This window comes from Papio anubis, chromosome 7 (assembly GCF_008728515.1).
Source record: "Papio anubis isolate 15944 chromosome 7, Panubis1.0, whole genome shotgun sequence".
Lineage (NCBI taxonomy): Eukaryota > Metazoa > Chordata > Mammalia > Primates > Cercopithecidae > Papio > Papio anubis.
The window spans coordinates 122,252,165-122,276,058 of NC_044982.1; positions in this window are offsets into that span (position 1 = coordinate 122,252,165).

Below are 23,894 nucleotides of genomic sequence, written 5' to 3' on the forward strand. Positions count from 1 at the left end.
TAGCCACACTGGGACCTAAGGCAGTCATGGTTGCCCCAAAGCCGAGCCCATTCTTTGGCACCATCCTGACCCTGAAGACGGCTGCCCAGGGCTCAGGAGCAGCCTGGGGATGGTTCTAGGGTCTCCAGGGACAGGATGAGGTCAGCAGGCCTTTGGGATGGATGTCCTGGCTAGGGCCACTTTAATTTGTGGCATGTTAAAGGAATGATTAAATGAGAAAGTGTTTCCAGGTAGGGTGGTCAAGGAAGCCTTCCTAGAGGAGGTGGCACTGAGCTGGGAGGACCCTTCTTGGATAAATCCTTTGTAGAAAGGACACCTCTGTTCAACAAAGAGGTACCAAGTTTCTCTATCTAGCCAAAGCCTCACAGTCCAGCTGAGCAGCTGGGATGAACACAAATGGCAATCAAAAAGTCAGTCTGAAAGGCACCAAGAACACACACTGGGGAAAGAACACCCTCTTCAAGAAATGGTGCTGGGAAAACTGGATAGCCATATGCAGGAGAAGGAAACTAGGCCCTTACCTCACCATACACAAAAATCAAATCAAAATAGATTAAAGACTTAGATGTAAGACCCGCAACCACCAAACTACTAGAATAATAAAACATGGAAGAAATGCTTTAGGACATTGGTCCAGGCAGAGATTGTATGAGTAAGATTTCAAAAGCACAGGCAACAAAAACAAAAATTGACAAGAGGGGCTAGATCAAACAAAAAAGCTTCTGTAGAGCAAACGAAATAATCCACAGTGAAGAGACAACCTGTAGAATGGGAGAAAACATTTGCAAACTATTCATCCAATAAGGCACTCATATACCAAATACACAAGGCACTCAAACAACACAACGGCAAAAAACAATCTGATTTTAAAATGATCAGAGAACCTGCATAGATATTTCTCAAAAGAAGATAGGCGAATGGCCAAGAAGTATATGAAAATATGCTCAGCATCGCTAATCCTCCGGGAAATGTAAATCAAAACCACGATGAGATATTACCTCACCAAGTTAGAATGACTATCATGCTAAAAAAAGACAAAAAATAATGAATACGGGCAAGGATGTGGAGAAAAGGGAACTCTTACACACTGTTGGTGGGAATGTAAATTAGTAAAGCCACAATGGAGAACAGCATGGAGCTTCCTCAAAAACCTACGAATAGAACTACCATATGATCCAGCAATCTCACTAGTGGGCATTTATCCAAAGGAAAATAAATCAGTATATTGAAGAGATATCTGCACCCTCATGTTTATTGGATTGAAGCACTTTTCACCATAGCAAAGATACGGGATCAACCTAAATGTCCATAGACAGATACATGGATAAATGTAGTACACACAATGGAATATATTGAACTACAAAAGAATGGAATCCTGTCCGTTGCAGAGGCATGGATTAACCTGGAGGACATTACATTATGTGAAATAAGTCATGCATGGCAAAATAAATACTGCAACTTCTCATTCATATGTGGGAGTTTAAAAATGAGCTGGTAGAAGTCAAGAGTAGAATTGTGGTTACTAGAGGCTGGGAACAGTAGAGGAGAGGTTGGTTAATGGATATGAAGTTACAACTACTAGAGAGGAATACCTTCTAGGGTTCTGTAGCACTGTAGGGTGAATACAGTTAACAATAATTTAATGTATATTTTCAAAAAACTAGAAGAGAGGATTTTGAATGTTCACAAGACAAAGACTAAATGTTTAAAGTGATACATATGCTAATTACTCTGATTTGGTCATTACACATTGAATATATGTATTGAAATATTCTGTATCCCATAGATATGTACAGTTATTATGTGTCAAGTAAAAATAAAAGGAAAAAAATTTTTAGAAGAGTCAGTCTGTCCTTAGGACTAGAAAAGTAGATGATTGGACAATGACATCTACTTTTGCTGCCTCTCAGAACTCACTAGAAAAACAGTAAATAGTGGCTTAAAATATATCTGTATATCTGTAAATATTGGGAAGCAGAAGAAACTACAGCAACAAAATATTGGAAGATGGAAAACAGATGGGCCACTGTATATGAAACCCAAGAAAATGGAATACTTACCCAGTAGTGGGAAAAGCAAGAGTCAACCAGGCTTACATTCAGAATTTTTAGAAGGTCCAGAAACTGGAGGCTCCAGATGCCTCTGGAAGTGGAAATGAAGAGGGGCTAAATAAGGGAACTGAGTGAAAGTCTGTTTAAGAAAAAGACAGACCTCAGATTCTCTCTCTACCTCTAAATAAATTGATGTCTACAGCTAGCTCTCTCACTCCCCGCAAAGATTGGAGGTTATTTTCTTTAAGGGGTAATATAGGAGGGTCTCTTGACAGATGGGTACCAGCAAAAGTTGAGGGCAGAGGTCCCATATCACCTGCTGGAGAATTAAGTGAGTGTATCGTGTTGGTGCTGACATCACCTCCGTCCTAGCCCTCCACCCCTAATCTCTACCCAAGCCCTGGCAGCCAGGCTTCTCCTTTCAGTCAGGAGACTGGAATAGTCCTTCCTGAAGAATCTGAGCACCTCAAAAAGACGGGGATGCTGACCTTAGGAGCTCCCCAACTAAGTGACCTGGCAGATCTCCTTACAGGGGCACCTGCAGTTGACAACCCACTTCTAGCTAGCTGACTCGTTCCTCATCATCACACATGAGCCCACAGCCAGAGATTCACAGGCAGCTGAAGAGAGCCTCTAACATGAAAGATCGCTGTGTATCTACCAAACAAACAAAAAAGCAATTTGGAGGAGTAAGACTCTGCAAGGGAAGAAATTGCAAAATAAACTAAGAAAACTTGTCATTACTCCAGAAATATATGAGATGTGCTACGAGAAAAATCTTCAACAAATTAAACTTAACAGAGGTCAACTGAGCAAGGAACAATTCATGACTCAGGCAGCCCTGGAACCAGAATAGGTTTAGAGAGACTCCAGCATCGTCTTTTGGTCAAATAAGATTTATGGACAGAAAAAGGAAAGTGATATACAAACGAAATGAGATACAGAAACAGTTGGATTGGTTACAGCTTGGCATTTGCCTTATATAAACATGGTTTGAACAGTTGGCCATCTTTAATTGACCAAAACTTGGTGATTGGCACAAGAGTAGGTTATAGTCTGTTTACACATCCAATTAGGCTGCAGTTTACTATGAACAGAGAAACCCGTAGGTCAAACTTAAAATATGTAAGAAGATGCCTTTAAGATACACTTAATTTAACAGATGAGATTATAATCATGAAACAAGAACGGGATCCTATAAAAAATTATAAAAATAACTCTTCCTTTTCACTTTCTCTCTTCCTTTCAATGGTCCATTAGGTGGAGCAGCACAAAGTGGGTGTGCTCTTGGAGGGGGGGGCGGTCTGGGGTGGTCCAGTGTCTGAGTCCATGTTTTGTTGCTTTAACAGAATACCTGAGACTGGGTAATTCATAATGAATAAAAATTTATTTGACTCATGGTTCTGGAAGCTGGGAGATCTGAAATCAAGGGTGTGCATCTGGTAAGGGGTTTCTTGCCTTGATATAATATGGTGGGAGGCAGCACATGGGTGAGAGAGCACTCAACAAAGAGAAGGAAGGGGACTGAGCTCATTTTGATGAGGATGCTGCTCCTATGATAATAAACCCAATCCCATGATAACACTACTCCATTCACGACAACGGAGCCCTCATGGCCTCATAACCTCTTAAGGATCTCACATCTTAACGCCGTTGCATTGGGGATTAACCATATAATTCTGCTCCTGGCTTCCAAAATTCATGTCCTCACATACAAAATTCATTCCATCACAATGGCCCCAAAAGTTCAAAGTCTCATCTAAATCAGATATGGGTAAGACTCAAGACGTGATGAATCCTGAAACAAGGTCCTCTCCAGCTGTGAGCCTATGAGATTAGACAAGTTATGTGCTTTGAAAATACGACTGTAGGACAGACATAGGATACACATTTCCATTCCAAATGGGAGAAATAGGCAAGAAAAGAGAGGTATCTGGTCCCAAATAAGCCCACAACCCGACAGGGCTCATGTTAAATCTTAAAGTGGAAAATAATCTTGGACTCCGTGTCCCACCTTCTGAGCATACTGGAGTAGGGTTGGGCAGCTCCACTCCTACGCTTTGCTGGGCTCAGCCTACAATGCGGCTCTATGGATTGGAGTCTCGTGCCTGCATCCTTCCTGGGAATGTGGTGCACACTGGTAGCGCCATCATTCTGGGGTCTCAGGAGTGGTTCCACCCTCATGGCTCCAGGAGGCATTGCACCAGTGGGACTTTCTGTGGCGGCTGTGGCAGCTTTGCCCCTGTGGCAGGTTTCTATCTAGGCCCTCAGGTTATCACATGACATCTTCTGAAATCTAGATGGAGGCCACTGCGGCCCCACAGCTCATGCACTCCATATCTCTGCAGAGTCAGCATGATGTGGTTGCTTCCAAGGATTACTGTGCCTTTCAGAGCTGCAGCACGAGCTGCCGTGGGGCCTGGGTGAGTCATTGCCGGGGCAGCCAAGGGGCACTGCACCAGAATACAAGGAGCGGAGCCCTGAGGCAGCCCTGGGCAGCAAGTGCGGAGGTCCCACAGGCGCCTCTCTGGATATTTCGGCGTCTAGGTCTGAGCTTCCCTTGAAGATCTCTGAAATGCCTTGTAGACTGGGACTCCCTGGAGAAATGGCTGATTCAGAACTGGGGCAGAGAAAGTGCAAGATGAATGTGGAGCATCTTGTGGGGCCAGAAAGCAAGGAAGCGCTCACAGAATGATGGGGACATGTCAAAAGGGCACAGACACCACCCCAAAGGGGCTCCCATTGGTAGCACCAAAATATGTAATGTCGGTAACAGGTTATAATCCATTGAGTAAAATAAGAAACGATGAGTCCATATTCACATGAACAAATAAAGGAGTAAATTGAACAGGACAGTTACATGGCATCAAAGGGCCTCCCACAAAAATACATACCAATTACAAAGAGCAAAAGAATAAGTCGCAGGGAGAAGTCTGGCAGATGCCACCCTCATCGAGTGATCAGAATGGACATCGACAGGAATGGAACAGATGCAAACCCTGCCCCGCCTATGGGCTGCAGCAAGGAGACAACGTCACAGAACCGCCCTGCGGAATTCCCGCCAGAGATGCAGGACCCGAATCTAGTCATGAGAAACATCAGACAACCCCAAACCGAGGGACATCCCATAATAGTGCGGTGGTGGGAACGCCAAGGAAATGTCAAGGAGCTGTTGTAAACGGAAGCCGACTGGGGACTTGACAACTACAAGAAGCATGATTCTGACCTGCATTCTTTGCTACAAAGAACATCATGGGGAAAATGGCAAAACAGTGCAGCGGCTGGAGATTACGTGGCAGTGATGCTTCACTGTTTATTTGCTGATTTTGATGGCTACAGCAAGGTTAGTTAGATGACTTTGTTTACAGGAAACAGGCACTAAAGTATTTGGTGGCCAGGCGTGGTGGCTCACACCTGTAATCCCAGCACTTTGGGGTCAGGAGTTCGAGACCAAAACATCATCTCTACTAAAAATACAAAAATTAGCGGGGCGTGGTGGTGTGCACCTGTAATCCCAGCTACTGGGGAGGCTGAGGCAGGAGAATTACTCGAACCTAGGAGGCGGAGGTTGCAGTGAGCAGGGATCGTGCACACTCAGCCTGAGGCTGACAAACAGACTCCATCAGAAAAAGAAAAAAGAAAAAAGGAGGCGTTGCGGTGGGCCGTTTCCGGCAAACCATTCGCTCCCGCTCCGCTCAAACGCTCGCTCAACCGCTCGCCAGCCGGATCGGATCAGTCAGGATCAGATCGGATCGGATCATGTATGACATTGTTTCAAAAAGAAAAATAATTAAACCTTAACAGGTAACAAAAAGTGAACGGGCCTTTGCTTTAGCTTTGGGAGAACGTGTCGAGACATGTTTCTTTGTTGGTGCGAGGGCGCCCTCTTGTGCTTATTAAGGCACAATGCCGCACTCTGCCCCAAGTGGGGTCTGACACTCGGTTCCTCCTCTACAGCTGTAGATGTCCTCAGAGGTCATCTCATCCAACCCCTTGTCTCTGGCCAGGGTTTCTCCTCACCTGATCATAAAGATACCTGTGTCTTCAACCTCCAGAGTTCCAGAATCCCTTTCTGGCCCTGCCGCTGAGAACTGCCCTGGTAGGTTCTCTGGACATGAAGTAAGCTGTGAGCCAGGGTGACGAGGGGCTGGGCCAGCCACAAGGGCTGCAGAGGACGGAGCCCAGCGGGAGGGCTCCTAACCTCTGCCCAGCCTTGGGCACATCACCTCCCTGCTCGTAACTTCAGTTTCTTCATTTCTACATTGGAAACCATGAAACTTGCCCAGACTTTCATGGGAGCTAATGAGAGAAAAAAAAATGGGTCCCAGTTTCCAGTTAATGGGTGACCACATGTCCAAGCCGCCTGGGGAAAGCCTGATTTACATCTGCTGCCCGGCGTAATTACTACTGACCCCTCGTTCTCGCTCACAAGTGTCTCTGTTTGGAAAATACATCATCTGGTCACCCTACCAAGTATAGATGATATCCCGGGTGAATGATAAATCACACAGTCACCCTGCCACCTGTGGACTCACTTCCTAATGGATTTTTCAATGGTTTATTCCCACCCATTCCGCTCTGGACATGACCCTTGTCAGAGCAATGAATGCAAACTCATGTGAGTGCCGCCATTGACAAATCACAGAGTGAGTCCCGTCTGCGAGGGGAGTTATATCCACCTTTGGGGGCTGGGCATTTGGTGGCCAGCTAGCAGAGCAGCAGCTCTTTCTCTGGAATTCCAGCATCCTGGGCAGGCAGCTGGGCCCCAGGGCCTGAGTGTGTAGGTTACAAAGTGAATTGTTGAAAAGGATATTTAAGATCATAGTTTAGTTTTGTGATGGAGGAAAATGAAGCAGCATCTCAGTCCCTCTTTCTGGAAAGGGGAATCCAAGCCTTTGAGTGTTAGGGTGGGGCAGAGGTGAGTGAGGGGTGAGCAAGGGTGACAGTGTTTGTGTGTTTTGGGGGCTGCCACCAGATTTGGTCATCCTGGGATGGATCTGGTTTTCCTGGGGTGGGGGCAGGCCTGGGAGGATAGGGTGCATTTAGGATCAGGGAGAGGGTGACAAGGTACCTGGAAGAAGATGGTAGCTCTGGATATTCTGCTGAGAGAGGAGATGAGGAGGCTGTGAGTTCCTAAGATGGGGTCCTGTGCCTGCTCCCCAGTGCAGGCAGGGCCTTGTTGGGCTGGCGGTGGGGGTCAGGGGACTGGACAGGGGTCTTTGGTGGCTCTGTGCACAGCCAGCAGAGTGGAACATCTCAGTAGCTGGCTCCATGAAGCAGGGGCCAGAGGACAAAGAACAGGTCCTGCAGCAGACATTTGCAGGGGAAGGGGCAGCATCAACGTCAATGTCACAGCCTGGGCTGTGGGCCCGGCCCTACCCCATGTCCTGGGACACCAAGTCCATGCACAGCTTCTTGTAGGATTGAAGAAGGGGTGGATATATAGGGTGCTGCAGAAATGCTCTAGAAATTGGCCCTTGTGGGCCAGGGGTGGTGGCTCACACCTGTAATTCTAGCACTTTGGGAGGCTGAGGCAGGCAGATCACTTGAGGTCAGGAGTTCGAGATCAGCCTGGCCAATATGGTGAAACCCCGTCTCCATTGAAAATACAAAAATTAGCTGGGTGTGGTGGTGGGTGCCTGTAATCCCAGATACTCAGGAGGCTGAGGCAGGAGAATCGCTTGAACCTGGGAGGCGGAGGTTGCAGTGATCCAAGATCATGCTACCGCACTCCAGCCTGGGTGACAGAGAGAGACCCGTCTCCAAAAAAAAAAAAAAAAAGAAGAAGAAGAAGAAGAAGAAAGAAATTGGCCCTTGTAAAGGGGATATGGAAGGCATGGGGATACAGATGAGCCAGATTTAGAAAACTGAAGGACTGGGACGTTTCTTAGACCCAAGTGTGAAGAAGGTTTCAGACCAGTTGCAGGAACTCAGTGAGTTCCTCTGAGAGTGACCAGGCTCTCCAGGAGCTGGGCTAGGGGTGCAGCAGAGACTTGGAGTTCCAGTTTCATTTTTTTTCATTATTATTTTTTAAATGTACATTCATGTGCAAAGGGCATATGTTCTAGAAAACAGGTAATATGAGTGTTTCTATGACAGGAGGTCATTGTGAAGTGTGCCACAGAGTGGGGCGCCTTCCATGGCCAGGTGCTTTAGGACATGATCTCAAACCCTCACATCCACTCTGTAGACAGAGACGATTACCCTCATTTTTCAGATGGGGAAACTGAGGCTCCATGGGGAGCCATGACCCCGCTGAGCTCTTACAGGCAGGTAAGCGATGGGGCTGGGATTTGTCTGTCTGTGTTGTGGCCACTACGCCCTAAAACCTGCCTGCACCGTCGTAGGGTGCTCATTCCCTGGGCCTCTTTGGGTTTCAGGCCCTGGCCTTTGGAGCTGTGGAGGGAGAGCTCGTGAGGAGGCCTGGAAGACCGTGACCCTGTAGAGGCACCTGGTGGTGGCCTGGGGGTCGCTGATGGGCGGCAGGGTCAGCAGTCAGAAATAGGAGCTCTTTGGGGGCTAGGCAGGGACAAGCCAGGGCCCCGGGACACCTCTGTGCCTGTCCCTGGCCTGGCCCCAAGCCCTGCACTTCACTTCCACCTTGCAAATCTTGCCAACTTGAACCCTACAGAGAAGGGGGTTCTGGGAAAAGCAGTTCTGAACCTCAGGGGACAGCAAAGGCACCAAGTGACACCCTGGCCCAGTGCAGTGCCCCTAGGGCCTGGCCTCGCCGCTCCGGGTGCCGAGTCCTCCTTTGTAAGAGAGGATCCTTCGCCAGTCCTGGCCTCCTTGGGAGACTCCACAAATGCGTGTGTTCAGGGAGCCTGGCAGCTGCTTTGTGCTCAACGCACGTCACTGAGTCCAAATAGAAGGTCTTATGTTAAAACATAACTTACAGAGAACGCGTGGTGACGCTGTGGGCTGGGAGAGCTTCGTATCAAGGTAGCAGCTGCATCTTCAGGCTCCTCAGTGTCCTGAGGGAACCGTCAGGCCTCTCAGGGCAGCTGGGGGATCTGGGGGATGCTGCAGTTGGGAAGACGGCTTGGCAGCGGCCCCTGCCCCTGACACACACTGGACATGGACACAGACCAGGGCCCCCTGCCCAACCTGAGCCAGGTAGTGTGGCTCAGCACTGCGGCCTCGCCGGGGGCCCTGGGCTCCTACATTTTAAAGGGAAAGAAGATGGAGGGAGGGAGACAGGACAGGGAGGTGGGGAGCCGTTTCCATCCCTCTCTGGTTTCCTCTCCCCATCCTCCCCTCTCCTCTCTGACCAGCCTAAGGGGCCCTCAGTGCTGTACAGGTTACAGAGTCCCTCTTTTCTCCCTATGGCCCCTGCTCTGGCATTAAGATGTGGGGACGAGAGAGGGAGAACAGGGCCCCTTTCCCTGCCCCGTGGAGCTGGCCCTGCTGGGGGTTCAGGCGCCTGCCTCTAGAGCAGGCTCTGGTAGCCTGGGCAGTTGCTTTCAGAGAGGGCTCTGTGCAATGGCCCCATGCTTTCTCTTCCTGCAGGGAAGCACCACCAGAAGGAAGCCTGGCCTGGGGATCCCGGAATGAAGGCAGACTCCATCACCCCTCTCTCACGCCAATCCCTACCTGCCCCCAAACACCCCCTCAACTTTCCCCACAGAATTAGCCAATTAGAAAAAGCTTCTCTTCCCAGCAGCTGTAGAGAGGCAGCCCCAAATGGGGTGGGCTGTGCTGGGACAAGGGACAAAGATGCTCGTCTGAGTCCAGCCCCTGATGTGGGCGGCTGTGAACCTTTGGGTGAGTTTCTTTCTCAGCTTTGGACCTGTGTTTCTGCCTGTGATGAGCAAGCTCGCCCCTGCCTTCCCAGCCCATAGGCAGGATGTGTGGGAAGTGAGTTCAGCCCCCAGCACAGTGCCAGGTGCATGGTAGACACGCAATGAAGTACAATGTGGGATTTTTCCCCCCCCGAGACAGAGTCTTGCTCTGTCGCCCAGGCTGGAGTGCAGTGGCACAATCTCAGCTTACTGCAACCTCCACCTCCCGGGTTCAAGTGATTCTCCTCCCTCAGCCTCCTGAGTAGCTGGGATTACAGGCACACACCACCACTCCAGGCTATTTTTTGTATTTTCAGTAGAGATGGGGTTTCACCGTGCTGTCCAGGCTGCTCTCGAACTCTTGACCTCATGATCCACCCGCCTGGGCCTCCCAAAGTGCTGGGATTACAGGCTTGAGCCACCGTGCCTGGCCTTTTTTTTTAGACAGAGTATCACTCTGTTGCCCAGGCTGGAGTGCAGTGGCACGATTGTAACTCACTGCAGCCTCCAATCCCTGACTTCAAGCAATCCTCCCACCTCAGCCTCCCAAAGCTCTGGAATTACAGATGTGAGCCACTGTGCCCGGCCTACATGTATTGTTTTTCGTTTGCTTGTTTGTTTGGGATGTGGTCTCACTCTGTCACCCAGGCTGGAATGCAGTGATGCGATCTTGGCTCACTGCAGCCTTGACCTCCCAGGCTCAAGCGATCCTCCTACTTCAGCCTCACCAAGTAGCTGGGACTACAGGCTCATGCCACCATGCCTGGCTAATTTTCTGTTGTTGTTATTGTAGAGATGGAGTTTCGCCAGGTTGCCCATGCTGGTCTTGAACTCCTGGACTCAAGTGATCCACCTGCCCTGGCCTCCCAAAATGCTGGGATTACAGGCTATATATTGCTCAAGAAAGAAAAAGCACTAATGGCTGAGGTTAGAGAGAGCTTGCTGAGGAAGAGGGAACATAAATGGGAAATACCGGCCTGGTAAAGTGGTGTGGCCAAAGGACAGCATGGAGCAGAGCCAGGATAAACTGCTCTGGGTGAAGAGGTGAGTCTGGGAGCTTTGGAGCGGGTGTATGGAGAGTGAGCTATTGACCTGTTTCCAACACTAAGTCCCCTTTGAGTGGTCCCACCTCTGTGATGACATCTCCATCCCCTTAGCTCTGCAGGCCAGAAACCCAGGAGGCGGCTTTAGTACTTTTCCTCATCCCATATCCAATTCATCTGCAAGCCTTGCTGAGTTTGCTTCCTAAAAACCTCTTGCATGTGGTCATTACTCACGCCTTGGCAAATCATAAGAACAGGAGAGGGATGGGCATGAAGGCTGGGCAGCCAGAGGGGTGGACTCCCGTGGTCCCGAGCCCTTGCTGTATTTGTGCAACACACCCTAGTGTGTGGCCCGGGACGGAACAGAGCCCCACTTTGCTGTGCTGAGGATGCGGGCATCTGATCTAAGCTTGCCCCTTTGCTTCTTCCAAGCTGGAGGTGGATTGTAAGTGAGTGATGAGAAGAAATAAGGCAGTTCTGTGCTCATCCTCGCAGCAAGGCCCAAGGCCAGTGGTGGCCACCTCACCAGGTAATCCCTGCAGTGTGGATCCAGCTGGGGACAGAACGCCTGGCTTCCCTCACCCCTGTTCATTTCCTATGCTTGAGTCTCCCACCTTCGCATCAGCCCTGAGCACTGCTTAAGAGCCTTTCGATGTGTTCCCTGTTTAATACATGGTTGGTTTCTGTTAGTGTCTGGCTGCAAAATGAGCTGCAATCGAACCCAGGAGTTCAGAGACAAGGGATCAGGGATTGGATCAGGATTTGGGTGGAGGACTTCTGTAAGGAGGTGGGACTTGAACAGACGTTTAAAGGAAGGGAGAGGGCTTCCCAGGGGAAGGAAAATCTGCCCACAGTGAAAGAAAGCTCGAACAGTGAGCAGCAATGAGGTGAGGGAGCGTTTCTGGGAATAGAAGGGAACTTTGGCGGCGCCCTAATTTATAGCCCCTTCCTGGTAGGACCAGCCCCGACTCTAAGTACCTATCACTGTCATTTCACTAAAATGAAAACTGCCTCAAGATTCATTTATGCATATGGCTTTCATTAGGAGGTATGATTAACTCGCTTCATTTGTTCATTCATCAGATTTAATTGGGTGTCCGCTTAGTGGCAGGTGCTGTGTTGGTCACTGGGGACACTGAGATGAATACATATAATCCTTGACCAATCCACAAATTCAGTTCAGAGGGACAGACAGGTACCATTGCAATGCAACGTGGCAAGGCTATGCTGGGGAATTACATAAGCTTTGGGGGTACAAAGGAGGCAGCAGGGACCTCTGCCTGAGATGAGTCAGAAAAGAACTTCAGAAAGTAGGTTTCAGTTCACACTAACATGTCAATGACTAATAAGGCATGAGATCTGTTCCTGAGACAGATGAGCAAGTTAATATCGGCCTCATTCACCTGGGGTCAGGATTGATAGACAGGTTTTGACAGCCAGGAGGGAAGCAGGATAGTGCTGTAGTGAGAAGCATAAGCCTTAACACCAGAATACCTGGATTCAAGCCTCAGATCTGCTATATATATGCCATCTGACCCAAGCCAATGACTTAGCCTCTCCGAGCTTGTTTCCTTAACTGGAGCATAGGAATAAAAAGAGGATTTACCTCAGAGAATGTGGGGGCAGATGAAATAAGATGATACAAACAGGGTACCCAGCACACAGTTAACACTCAGTACATGTCAAATAAAAAGTCAAGCTCACTCTGAAGAGGGGAGAGGGGAACTAAGAAGAACGAAAGGCCTCAAAAGTAAGGCTGAGAAAATAAAATGTAAATAATAGTAACCAATGAATATTGCATGTTGTCATCAATGCTCGTACAGATATGCTTTTCTCTTCATTGAATCTTTCTCACAACTCTGTGAAGGAAGTCTCATTATCTTCATTTTCAATTCCATATGTTGCAACCGCTTCCTTTTATAGAGGAGAAAACTGAGGCTCAGAGGGGAAGCCATTTCCCCAAGGCCTCACACACAGCGTGAAGATGCAGTCTGGGTCTTCAGGCCACGCACCTGTGCTTTTGTTTGAGCCTCGTGATGTGGCTGCCTGGGAGGGCTGGAGGGGACCCTGGCCTGAGCCGAGGCTGGGAGGCTGCGCTGGGCGCTGTACTGGGCGCTGCAGACTGATGAGGAGACAGAGCTGGCTGAAGTGGAGGCTCTGCACTGGGGAGCTCCCAGAAGGGTTCAGTAGCGATCCCTGAGGGAAGATAGACAAGTGGGCAGGGAGGCGAGGCAGATGCCTTACAAATGGAAATGCAGAAGCCAAACGTTGTAGCCTTTTTGGGGCAGAGGGCTGGCCCGCAGGGACTGGAGGCAGGGTCTGGTGGCAGAGCTCTGGGCTCCTGCACTGGGGGAATGTCCTCCCTGGGCCAGGCTTTTCCACATATCTCCTCTTGCCCAAGTAGACATTATAATTCCTCCTCTGCCATTCAGAACACGGAGGTTCGGAGAAGTGCAGTCACTGGCCCAAGGTCACAGAGAAAGAAAGCGGCAAACCATCACTCAAACCAGGGACTTCTGTCTCTGATGCTATGTTCCTTCCAAAACATGATCCTAGCAGCTAATGAGAATCGTTGACGACTGACTGGGAGCCACAGACAGTGCCGAGTCCTTTACCTGGATTACTTGTAAACTGTAATGTCCCTCCCTCGTTTTATGTAGTAGGAACCTCAGGCTCAGAGAGGTTATGTGAGATGCCTGAAGCCACGCAGCATTACAACCCAGATTTTTCTTGACTCAGAAGCCCATACTCCTTCCTCTATGGCTTGTTTCCTGAAGTGTGTCCCATGGGATGCCCATTGGCATCCTGGCAGTGGAGGTGTTGGTGAACAAATATTTTGGGAAACATTGGGTTAGACAGTGGTCTTCATGTTAAGGTTTCTCAGAACCTGTAATAACCTATTTTGTGACTCTCTGACAGTGGAAATTCGTATACGCAAACTGATTTGGTCCTTAGAACTCTTTTATCATTAAACATTGCATTTGTTAGAAATGATTTTGTTGAGTTGCAAATAAAAGAATCACCTCCCTCAGTAGTGGCTAGGAACCTGTACAGAAATAAGCAGTCCAGGGCTGACTTCAAGCAATCCTCCCACCTCAGCCTCCCAAAGCTCTGGAATTACAGATGTGAGCCACTGTGCCTGGCCTACATGTATTGTTTTTCGTTTGCTTGTTTGTTTGGGATGTGGTCTCGCTCAGACATGGCACTGGGAACCCAGACTCCTTCCAGTTTCCTGCTCTGCCCTCCTTAACATGTAGCTTTCATCCTGATGGTTGCAAAATGGTCTCAGCCCTTTCAGGCACCACAGCTACATTCCAGGCAGGAAGAAGGAGAAGGCAAGGTGCAAAGGTGAGTTTGAACCTTTATATCCTGGAATCATCCTCCAGCTGACTTCTGCTTACATCTCATTAGCCAAAAGTATCACATGATCACTCTAGCTGCAAAGGAGCCTGGGAATGTGAGTATTTCTAAGGAGCACATTATCAGTTGGATGGAATCAGAAGTCTATGGGTAAGAAAGAAGGGGAAGATGGATACCACAAAACCCCTCCTGGGATTAGTGTTCTATGAACCTAATTTGGAAAATGTTGCTCTATACTCAAGCACCACCTCTTCCCCTTTATTTTTCTGCCCAAAGTCAACTCACTCTCCAAGGCCTACAGATGGTCCCTCCTCTGCCAAGACTCTCAGATTTCCTTCACCTCCTAATCCATACCCCTTCCTCCTTGGCGGTTTATGCACTCCTTATTGTGGGTTGTGCAAGAGTGAGGAACACAGATGTACATCTTCCCTATTTTGTTACCTATCTGCTGCTGGAGGGCAAGGACATATCTTAGTTGCATAGGTATCTACTGCGGGGCAAGTCCTGGCACAAAAGCCAATTAATTGTATGAATGGAGTGCAGAGGCAGAAAGTGGTTCAGAATGCCTTGCTTGGTTAATTGAAGGAAGCACCAATTTAGCCAGTATAAACAGAAAAGTAGACTCTTCAAGAAGGATCCAGAGGGCTTTGGGGAACACAGGGCCAGAATGTAGGCAGGGCTCAGGACAGGATGGGACAGTCTGAAAGGGCATTAGGATGCCAGGCAGCCTCTTTCCACATGGGTTATTTCATTCCTGTCTTAGAACCATAGGGCTGCTATAACAAAATACCATAAACTGGGGGGCTTATAAGCAACAGAGATCTATTCCTCATGGTTCTGGAGGCTGGGAAGTCCAAGACCAAGCTGCTGGCAGATTCAGTATCTGGTGATGGCCTGCTTTCTGGTTCAGAGATGGTGCCTTCTCACCGTGTCCTCACATGATGAAAGGGGCAAGGGTCTCTCTGGGGTCTCTTTTATAAGGGCACTAATCCAATTTATGAAGGCTCCACCCTCATGATCTAGCCACAGGCCCCACCTCCTAATACCGTCACTTTACGGGTGAGGGTTTCAACACATGAATTTAGGGGACAGGCAAATATTCAGACCAAAGCAGTTTTGCACTGTCTACAGCCCACTTTTCTCTGCATCTCTGTCTAGGAGGCAGGAAGAAGATGGTGGTCCCTCGGTTCCCAGTGTAAATCAGCTGCAGACCCAACTGACCCAGTTGGTCCAATTCCTAAGCCTGGGGAAAGACTCTGAGTAGCCCAGCTTGGATTGGGTATCACCACCTGTGTCTTCCCAGTGTGGGTCAATCAACTGAGTCCACCAGAGTGGGGTGGGGAGGAGATAGTAGGGCTTATGAAGTGCAGTGGGTGAGGGACAGTTAAAGCAGATACCCCAAGATGTGACTACCTCAACTTCGGATATTGTCATATAGCAGGGGTCAGCAGATGATGATCCATGGGCTAAATCTGGCCTGCCACCATTTTGGTAAATAAGGCTTTATTGGAGCACAGCTATGCCCATTCATTTATATATTGTCCATGGCTGCTTTCACACTGCAACAGTGGAGTTGAAGAGTTGTGACAAAGACCATGTAGCCTGCAAAGCCAGATATTTTTTTATCTGGCCCTTCATAGAGCCTGTGTGCCAATGCCTGTATTATAGGGAAGAAGAATGTCTATCTAGGACACAGGGGGCAAGGATCTTACGTTCAGATCTGTATCTCCAAAGGCCACGGCAGGGGAAGCTGGATGGATGGATGGACGGACAGACAGATGGACAGATGGATGGATGGATGGATGGATGAATTAGAAAGACAGAAGCTGGAGTCGCTGTGAGTTCTCAGACCACTTCCCTGGATTTTGAGCAGCGCGGAGGGATGGCTGGGGAAGGGTGTTTTTTCCTCCTCGTTCGCTCAGCCCCACATCTGCTCTTAATTGAGGCGTAGTGGTACAAGCCTGATTGGGAATAGCAGGGGCTGGGATGTGGTGAACATTAGGGAATAGTCACTTGGCGGGCTCCGGAGCTGCCAAAAACGAAAGTGTGCCGCTCGGCCAGATGTTCGCTCATTACCATCCGCTCTTCCTCAGAAACGTTTTAAGGGAACATTTGTTTGTTGAGGAAACACAGCTGTTCCCAGGGAAATGGGTTTCCCTCCTTTGGGCAGAGAAGCGGGGGAGGGGACTGTCGGGAGAGGGACACTGGGGACGCCGTGGGTGGGTGGCAGCGAAAGACTCTCTGTCCGGCCAACGGCAGGGGTCTGTGTGGACCGCCCTTCCTGACGGACATCCATCCATCCTTTACAGACTGTCAAGTCCTGGGGCTCGCATTGCAGCCTGACTTTCTCCACACTCGTGCGAAGGAGAGACTGCTAGCTGGGTTTCCCAGAGAAGGAAGCAGAGGCTGAAAGGTGAAGTGACTTGACCAAGGCCACAGGCTCATCAGTGGCTGAGCCCAGTCCTGCAGCTGGACTCTGGTCACTAAGACTCTGTCCCATGCACTGGCCCCTCATGCTCTGGCTTAGAATGGGGTGTGTCTCCTTTGGGTCTTGGCCTTAGAATCTCCACTTTCCAGCCTGCTTGCTCTTCTGTCTCTGCATTTGGCTTTTAATTTCCTGTATCTCTTTGTCTCTTCCTTCCCAACCCTGGGCTTCTGTGTTTTCCACTTGATTCTGCCTGCCTTCCACTCTGCCCTTCTCAGGGGACCGTGTCAGCATCTGTGGGTGTGCAGCTCCGGCTAAGCAGGGCTCTTCCTCCATCTCCGTCTCCCTGTTTCTCTGACTCACCCCCCGTGTCCCTCTCCACTTCTGTCTTTCTTTGTGCCCAATCAGTGCCTGAAAACACCATCTCGGTGTCTGGGGCAGGATCTGTATGATTTTGCCTGCACTGGAGCAACTTACTTCTCTCTCTCACTGGCAAATATTTGTTTTTTATTTCCAGATTGTACTTTTCAAGTTGTGTGTCATGACTACTTGTGGATCATGAAATCAATCATAAACGCTAGGTTGTGACCAGTAACTAAAAAGGAAAAAAAAAATAGATAGAAAATATCCGAATGTCTTGTACATACTGTTTTGTGAATTATTTGTTTCAGTTCTATGTATGGACCTGGATTCCAATGTAAAATATTTGCACAATGAGATTTGGTTGAAAATGTTTGAAAACCATTGAGTAAAGGTGTGGCCACAAGTAGCAGAAAAGTCTGACCCAAAAGGCCCCCAAAGAAGGAATTAATTATCACCATTACAAGAAGTCCAGGGCCCAAAAGGCCCCAAAAGAAGGAATTAATTATCTCCACTACGAGAAGTCTGGGTGGTGGGGCTGGTGAATCAGGGGCTGGACAGCATCATCGGGGAGTCAAGTTCTTTCCTGTTTTGCCCTTGGCCCTCCTCAGTGAGCCAGCTTTCTGCCCTCATGGTCACAAGGTGGCTGCTGTGGCTCCATCCACCCTGACAGGTCCAGGAGAGAAGAAGGAACTGTCTCCTCCCCAACACCCCTTTGTAAAAACCAGGAAATCTTTCCTCTCACATTTCACTGGCCAGGACATATGCCCATCCCTTAACTCATCACTGACAAAGGAGGCAGGTTTACCATGAATAGCTTTCACTAACCAGAACGGAGCCCTTCCCACAGTGGGTGGCTGTGCAGAGGAGAGTCTGCAACACAGGCCGGGGGCTTCTCTTGCCAAGGAGAAGATGGAGAAGCCTGTGGGCTGCACTGCCACCATCTGCCCCAGCCTCTCACGTCCCTTCTGCCTGGGTGCCTGCCTCAGTGTCCCTTTAGTCTCTCTTTTGGTCTGTCTTGAGGGGAGGCCATGGCATGTGTGGGGTATCATTTAGGCTCTCTGTGTTCATTTCCTGTGGCTGCTGTAACAAATCGCCACAAACTGGGTGGCTTAAAGCACAGAAATTGATTCTCTCACGGTTCTGGAGGCCGGAAGCCCCAAATCAAGGCCGGCAGGGCTGGGATCCCTCTGAAGGCTCTAGGGGAGAAGCCTTCCTTCACTCCCCCAGCTTCTGGTGGCCCTGGGCATCTTGGCTTGTGGCAGCATCACTCCTGTCTCTGCCTCTGTCTTCCCATGGTGTGAGCATGTGAGCCTGTGCGTGTGTGCGAGTATGAGCATGTGTGAGCATGTGCATGAGTGTGCATGTGTGAGAGTGGGTGAGCCTGTGCATAAGTGTGTGTGTGAGCATGTGAGCCTGTGCATGTGTGTGAGCATGAGTATGTGTGAGTGCATGCATGATCCTCAATTACATCTGAAAAGACCTTTTATTCCAAATAAACTCACATTCACACGTTCCTGGATGTGGGAATATATTTGGGGGGTCACCCTTCAACCAAGGCAGTTGGGCTGATGGGCTGTTAGAAAAACATCCCTGATCCCCCATGAGGGTTATAGGGCCCTATTATTTCTATTCACTGTGAACCTCTTAGACCACACTTGGTAGCTTCTGCTGATGAGGTGACTCACGGTGGACCCCTCCATCATTTACACTAATGAGATAATTCACTAAAGGATTGGCTATGTCAGGAAAAGCAGTCATGGCATTAGAGAGCTGGGGCTTTGAGTCATAGCATATCAGCCTGACCTCTGGGGAGAGGAGGTGTGCTGGAGATTGAATTCCATCATATGGGCGGTGATTCCATCAATTATGGCTATGTGAAACTCCAGTAAAAACTCTGGACACTGAAGCTTGGGTGAGCTGCCCTGGTCAGCAGTCTTCTGAGTTGGTCACATTCAAAGCTGAGAGGGTGATGTGTCCCTGAGTGTGTGGTGGGTGCTTTGCATTTGAAATCCACCCATACCTTGCGTACACGTCTCTCTCTCTGGTTGGCTCTGATTTGTAACCTTCTGCTATAACACTATAATGGCCAAAAAGACAAATGCTGTAGGATTCCACTTATACGAGGCACCGAGAAGGTCAAATTTATAGACACTGAAACTGCTTGTTCCAGGGTGGTTGCCAGGAGCTGGAAGGAGGGATGAGGAGGAATGGTTGTTTGATGGGTACAGAGTTTCGGTTTTGGAAGGTGACAAGCCTTCCGAAGATTGGTTGCACAACAATGCAAGTGTGCTTGGCACTGCTGAACTGGACACCTAAAAATGGCTAAGATGGTAAATTTTGTGCTGTGTGTATGTTACTACAATTTAAAAAATTATAATCTTAAATATAGTGCCTTTCTGAGTCCTGTGAGTCTTTCTAGCTAATGATCAAACCTGAGGGTAATCATGGGAACTCCTAAATTTGTAGCCAACTGGTTAGAGCGTGGGTGGCCTGCGGAACCTGTGAGCTTGCAGCTGATGTCTGGAGTGAGGACAGTCTTGCAGAGGACTGTGCCCATTACCTGTGAAGTGTGGCCGTGCTCCACGTAGATAAGAAAAGGGGAGGAAGAAAGTGAGAGCTGACTTTGGCACCAAGTGGCCTTTGGAATCCCACCCAGCCCTGAGTTTCTGTCATTCCTTTACAAAGACCCCCCAGCTCCGGAGCCCTGCCCCCTGCCCACCACCACCTATCTGTTCCACTTACCAGTGCTGGGCTCCTTCCCCTTGATTCCCTTTTTAGGATGTGTGAGTGTATGAATAAGTGTGTGAGTGTGTGTGTGTGAGTGAGCATGAGTGTGTGTGAGTGGGAGTGTGTGTGACCCTGTGTGTGTGTGTATGTGAGCATGTGTGTGACCATGTACATGAGTGTGCATGTGTGTGTGTGACCATGTGTATGAGTGTAAGTACATGTGTGTGAGCATGTGTGAGTGTGTGCATGAGTGTGCATGTGTGAGTTTGTGAACATGTGTGAGCATATGCATGTGTGAGCATTGTGTGTGTGTATGTGAATGTGTGAGTTTGTGTGTGTGAGCGTGTGTGAGCATATGCATGTGCATAAGCATGTGTGAGTGTGTGCATGAGTGTGCATGTGTGTGTGAGCATGTCAACATAGGCATGAGTTTGAAGCATGTGCATGAGTGTGATCGTGTGAGCATGTGCATGAGTGTGCATGTGGGAGAGTGTGTGTGAACCTGTGCATAAGTGTGAGTGTGACCACATGCGAGCATGTGCATGAGTGTGTGTGTGAGAGCATGTGAGCCTGTGCATGTGTGTGAGAACATGTGAGCATGTGCTTGAGTCTGCATGTATGAGCGTGTGTGAGTGCATGTGTGAAGGTGTATGTGTGAGAGTGTGCGTGAGTGTGCATGTGTGAGTGCATTCTCTTCCCATCAGGAAGACTGTGAGCTCCTCTAGGCCTAGAAATAGACTTTCTACCTTTCTGTTACTTGCACCACCAAAGTGTTTCCTGATGAACGGATCCAGACTTCTCTCTCTTCCCAGCCTGAAGGGCTGCCTCTTTGGTGGGCACTCACTGCCCTGCTTCTATGGTAAGAGTTTGTTTCTTTGAGTTTGTGCTGAATTGCTCTTTGGAGTCCTCGTAGACAACAGGAAGGAAGAGAGCTGTTCAGCTACAATCCAGCACAGTGACTAACAAAGCAAACAAAACGCTGCCTGGCTGCAACCCGAGCTGGCCACCCCCACCTGTGGTCCTGAGGCCACGAGGAGGGATCAGACCCTCCTTCCCTAGGATGACCTCGCAGCCCCTGGGGATGCGAACTGTTTAATTAGAACACCTTCAGTCGGAAACGCTCCTCCGTTTATAGGGAAAACAGCAACAGGCTTTTAAGGACATGCCATAAGTTTTACAGTTATTGGATTTTTCAACTTGTTTACAAAAGCAATATTGTTAAATGGCCAACGGCCAGGCCCAGTTGTTTTTCCTCCTGTGCCTTCTGACGACAGGAAAGCATATTATCTCCCCCCAGCCAGCTCCCGGGAGGTGTGTGCAACTGCATTCCATTTTGCTATCTGTTTAATTATCCATTCAGCCCGGCTTACACTAAAGCTCTTTCTCGTTTGTTCACAGCCAGATTTGCTCTGGAATGCAGCAAAAAGCTCCTTCCCACTTTCTCAGCCCCTGCAGCAGCTCCTGCTTCACTCCGAGAAAATGCCAGCCCCCTAAGAACCTGTCCCTTTGCAACAGTGGATCCAAAAGCTGACCCAAGAGACCTTGAACTTAACACCTCTGTGTCATGGGCTCCTTCTTAATAATAGAAAGAAGATTGCTTTAGAAGGCTGGTTTGCAAACCAGTCTGCTGGGCACTAGAAGCCTTGGGAAGATTTGAAAAATAAATCTTATTGGCCTCACCATTTCACGTTCTGACGTAGAGGGTGTGGGCTCTCTAATCTGATTGTGTTTTTTGTTTGTTTGTTTGTGTTTGTTTTTGTTTTTGAGACAGAGTCTTACTCTTTCGCCCAGGTTGGAGTGCAGTGGCGCAATCTCGGCTCACTGCAACCTCCACCTCTGGGTTCAAGCGATTCTCCTGCCTCAGTCTCCTGAGTAGCTGGAATTACAGGCGTGCGCCACCATGCCTAACTAATTTTTGTATTTTTAGTAGAGACGGGGTTTCACCATATGGGTTTAGCTGGTCATGAACTCCTGACCTCAAGTGATCCGTCCACCTCGGCCTCTCAGAGTGCTGGGTTACAGACATGAGTCACCGTGCCTGGCCTAATCTGAATTTTTGAAAGCTCTTGCAGGTAATTTTGATACCTAGCAGCTGGAGCTGGAGTCCTTTGGCCTTGATCACCTCTGCCTGTCTTTGCCCCTGAAGTTCTGTGATGCTCTCTCCTGGTGGAGGGTGAGGGTGGGAGGCCAGGCCTCCTCCCACTCTTCTTACCAGCACTGGGTAGGAACTCCACACCTGCCCAGCTGGCTGGGCTTGAGTGAGCTCACACCTGGAAAAGTCATCTCAGGGAAATATCCAGGTGGACAGGGCTCAGAAATCATGCAGCTGTGAGTAACTGGGAAGCACGGGTGAGCTGATGCGAGGGTTTTGTGAATGGTCTTCTCATTGAACATCTGTACTGGCTTAGCAGTGTCTGCGGGACCTGGGAAAATGTATCCCTGGCCCAGGTTTCACTGGGAAAGCACCTCCAGATGAAGGTGGACTTGACCACTGCTGCTGGCTTGGCTGAGGGCTGTGGAGAGGAGGGTGAGGGGCAGGGAGTCCAAGGTGGGAGCCCCTGCTCTTAGCAGCCCTGGTTTGTCCCCAGAGAAGTAGGCCACAGGGAGAGGGGCCAGGAGCTCCTGCATTCAAACTTCCTCACCCCTCCCCTCTGTAGTAGTTGGAGTGAGGACATTAACAACAGTAATAATCACACTAATACTTAACCTCACTATTGCGTTCTACAGTCTATAATGCACTTGCACATCCATTATCTTGCTCCGTCCTTAAAGTATCTCTGGGATATTGGCAGCATAACTGTCAGATGGGGTCCCTGTTTGACAGCAAAGGCGACTGAGAGTCCAAGACAGGATTGAGTGATTTCATGAAGGTCACAGGGCTGCTAAGTGGTGGGGCTAGAATTTGCCCTCAGATCTTCTAATTCCAAGTCCACAGCCCCGTGAGTCTCTTTTATCACAATACACTTAGTCATGCATGGGGCTTTCACTCTTCTCAAAGTACGTCCATATACAGGACTCTACATGAATAACTGAGCTAAGCAGGGTTAGGTTTTGAGTCCTCAGTTGAAAACTTAGGAAACCAAAACTCTTTTAAATTCTTCTTTGAACTAGCTTTTAACACCTTACTGGTTCCTTCACTAATTAGTGAGTTATGACCACACAGTCATAACCCTTGCGAATGAGAAGCTATAAGAAGGAAGGCTGTAAAGTTGGGTATGGGGGCAGAGAGCAGAAAGAACAGGATGTTGGGACTTAGTCTGTAGCTTTTACAAGCTATGACTCTGGGCAAGGTACTTAAACATTAAGGTTTGTTTGTTTGTTTGTTTGTCTTTTAAATGGAGTCTCGCTATGTTGTCCAGGTTGACCTCAAACTTCTGGGCTCAAGGAGTCCTCTTGCCTCAGCTTCTTGAGTAGCTGGGAGTATAGGCATGAGCCACTGCACCTGGCTTAAATTTTAAGTTTTGGCATCTATGTTAAAGGATAATTGTGTCCCCACCCAAATATCTTGACTGTAGTTTCCATAATCCCCACATGTTGTGGGAGGGACCATGTGGAGATAATTGCATCATGGGGACAGTTTCTCCCATCCTCTTCTCATGATAATTAATTAGTTCTCATGCGATCTGATAGTTTTATAAGAAACTTTTCTCCCTTTTGCTCAGCACTTCTCCTTGCTGCTGCCATGTGAAGAAGGACGTGCTTGCTTCCCCTTCCACCATGATTGTAAGTTTCCTGAGGCCTCCCCAGCCATGCGGAACTGTGAGTCAATCAAACTTCTTTCCTTCATAAATTACCCAGTCTCAGGCAGTCCTTTATAGCAGCATGAGAATAGACTAATATGGTAAAGAAGTCACTTTAATACAAATATAAAGATAAATAAGTGTCAAAAAGATTTTATTTAACTCACTAATTAATGAAGGAATCAGTAAGGTGTTAAAAACTAGTCCAAAGGAGAATACAAAAGAGCACACATACACACATATAGGAAATTTGAAATGAATCCATAAATAGTTGCAAAATTGGCCAGTATCCTTAGGGCGATAATCAATTGCATTCCAACAAACAACATTTATTTGCTTCTTTATGGACAAGAACAATTTTATTATCATTAGTTTTCTACAATGTATAGAGTTGTAAAATGGCT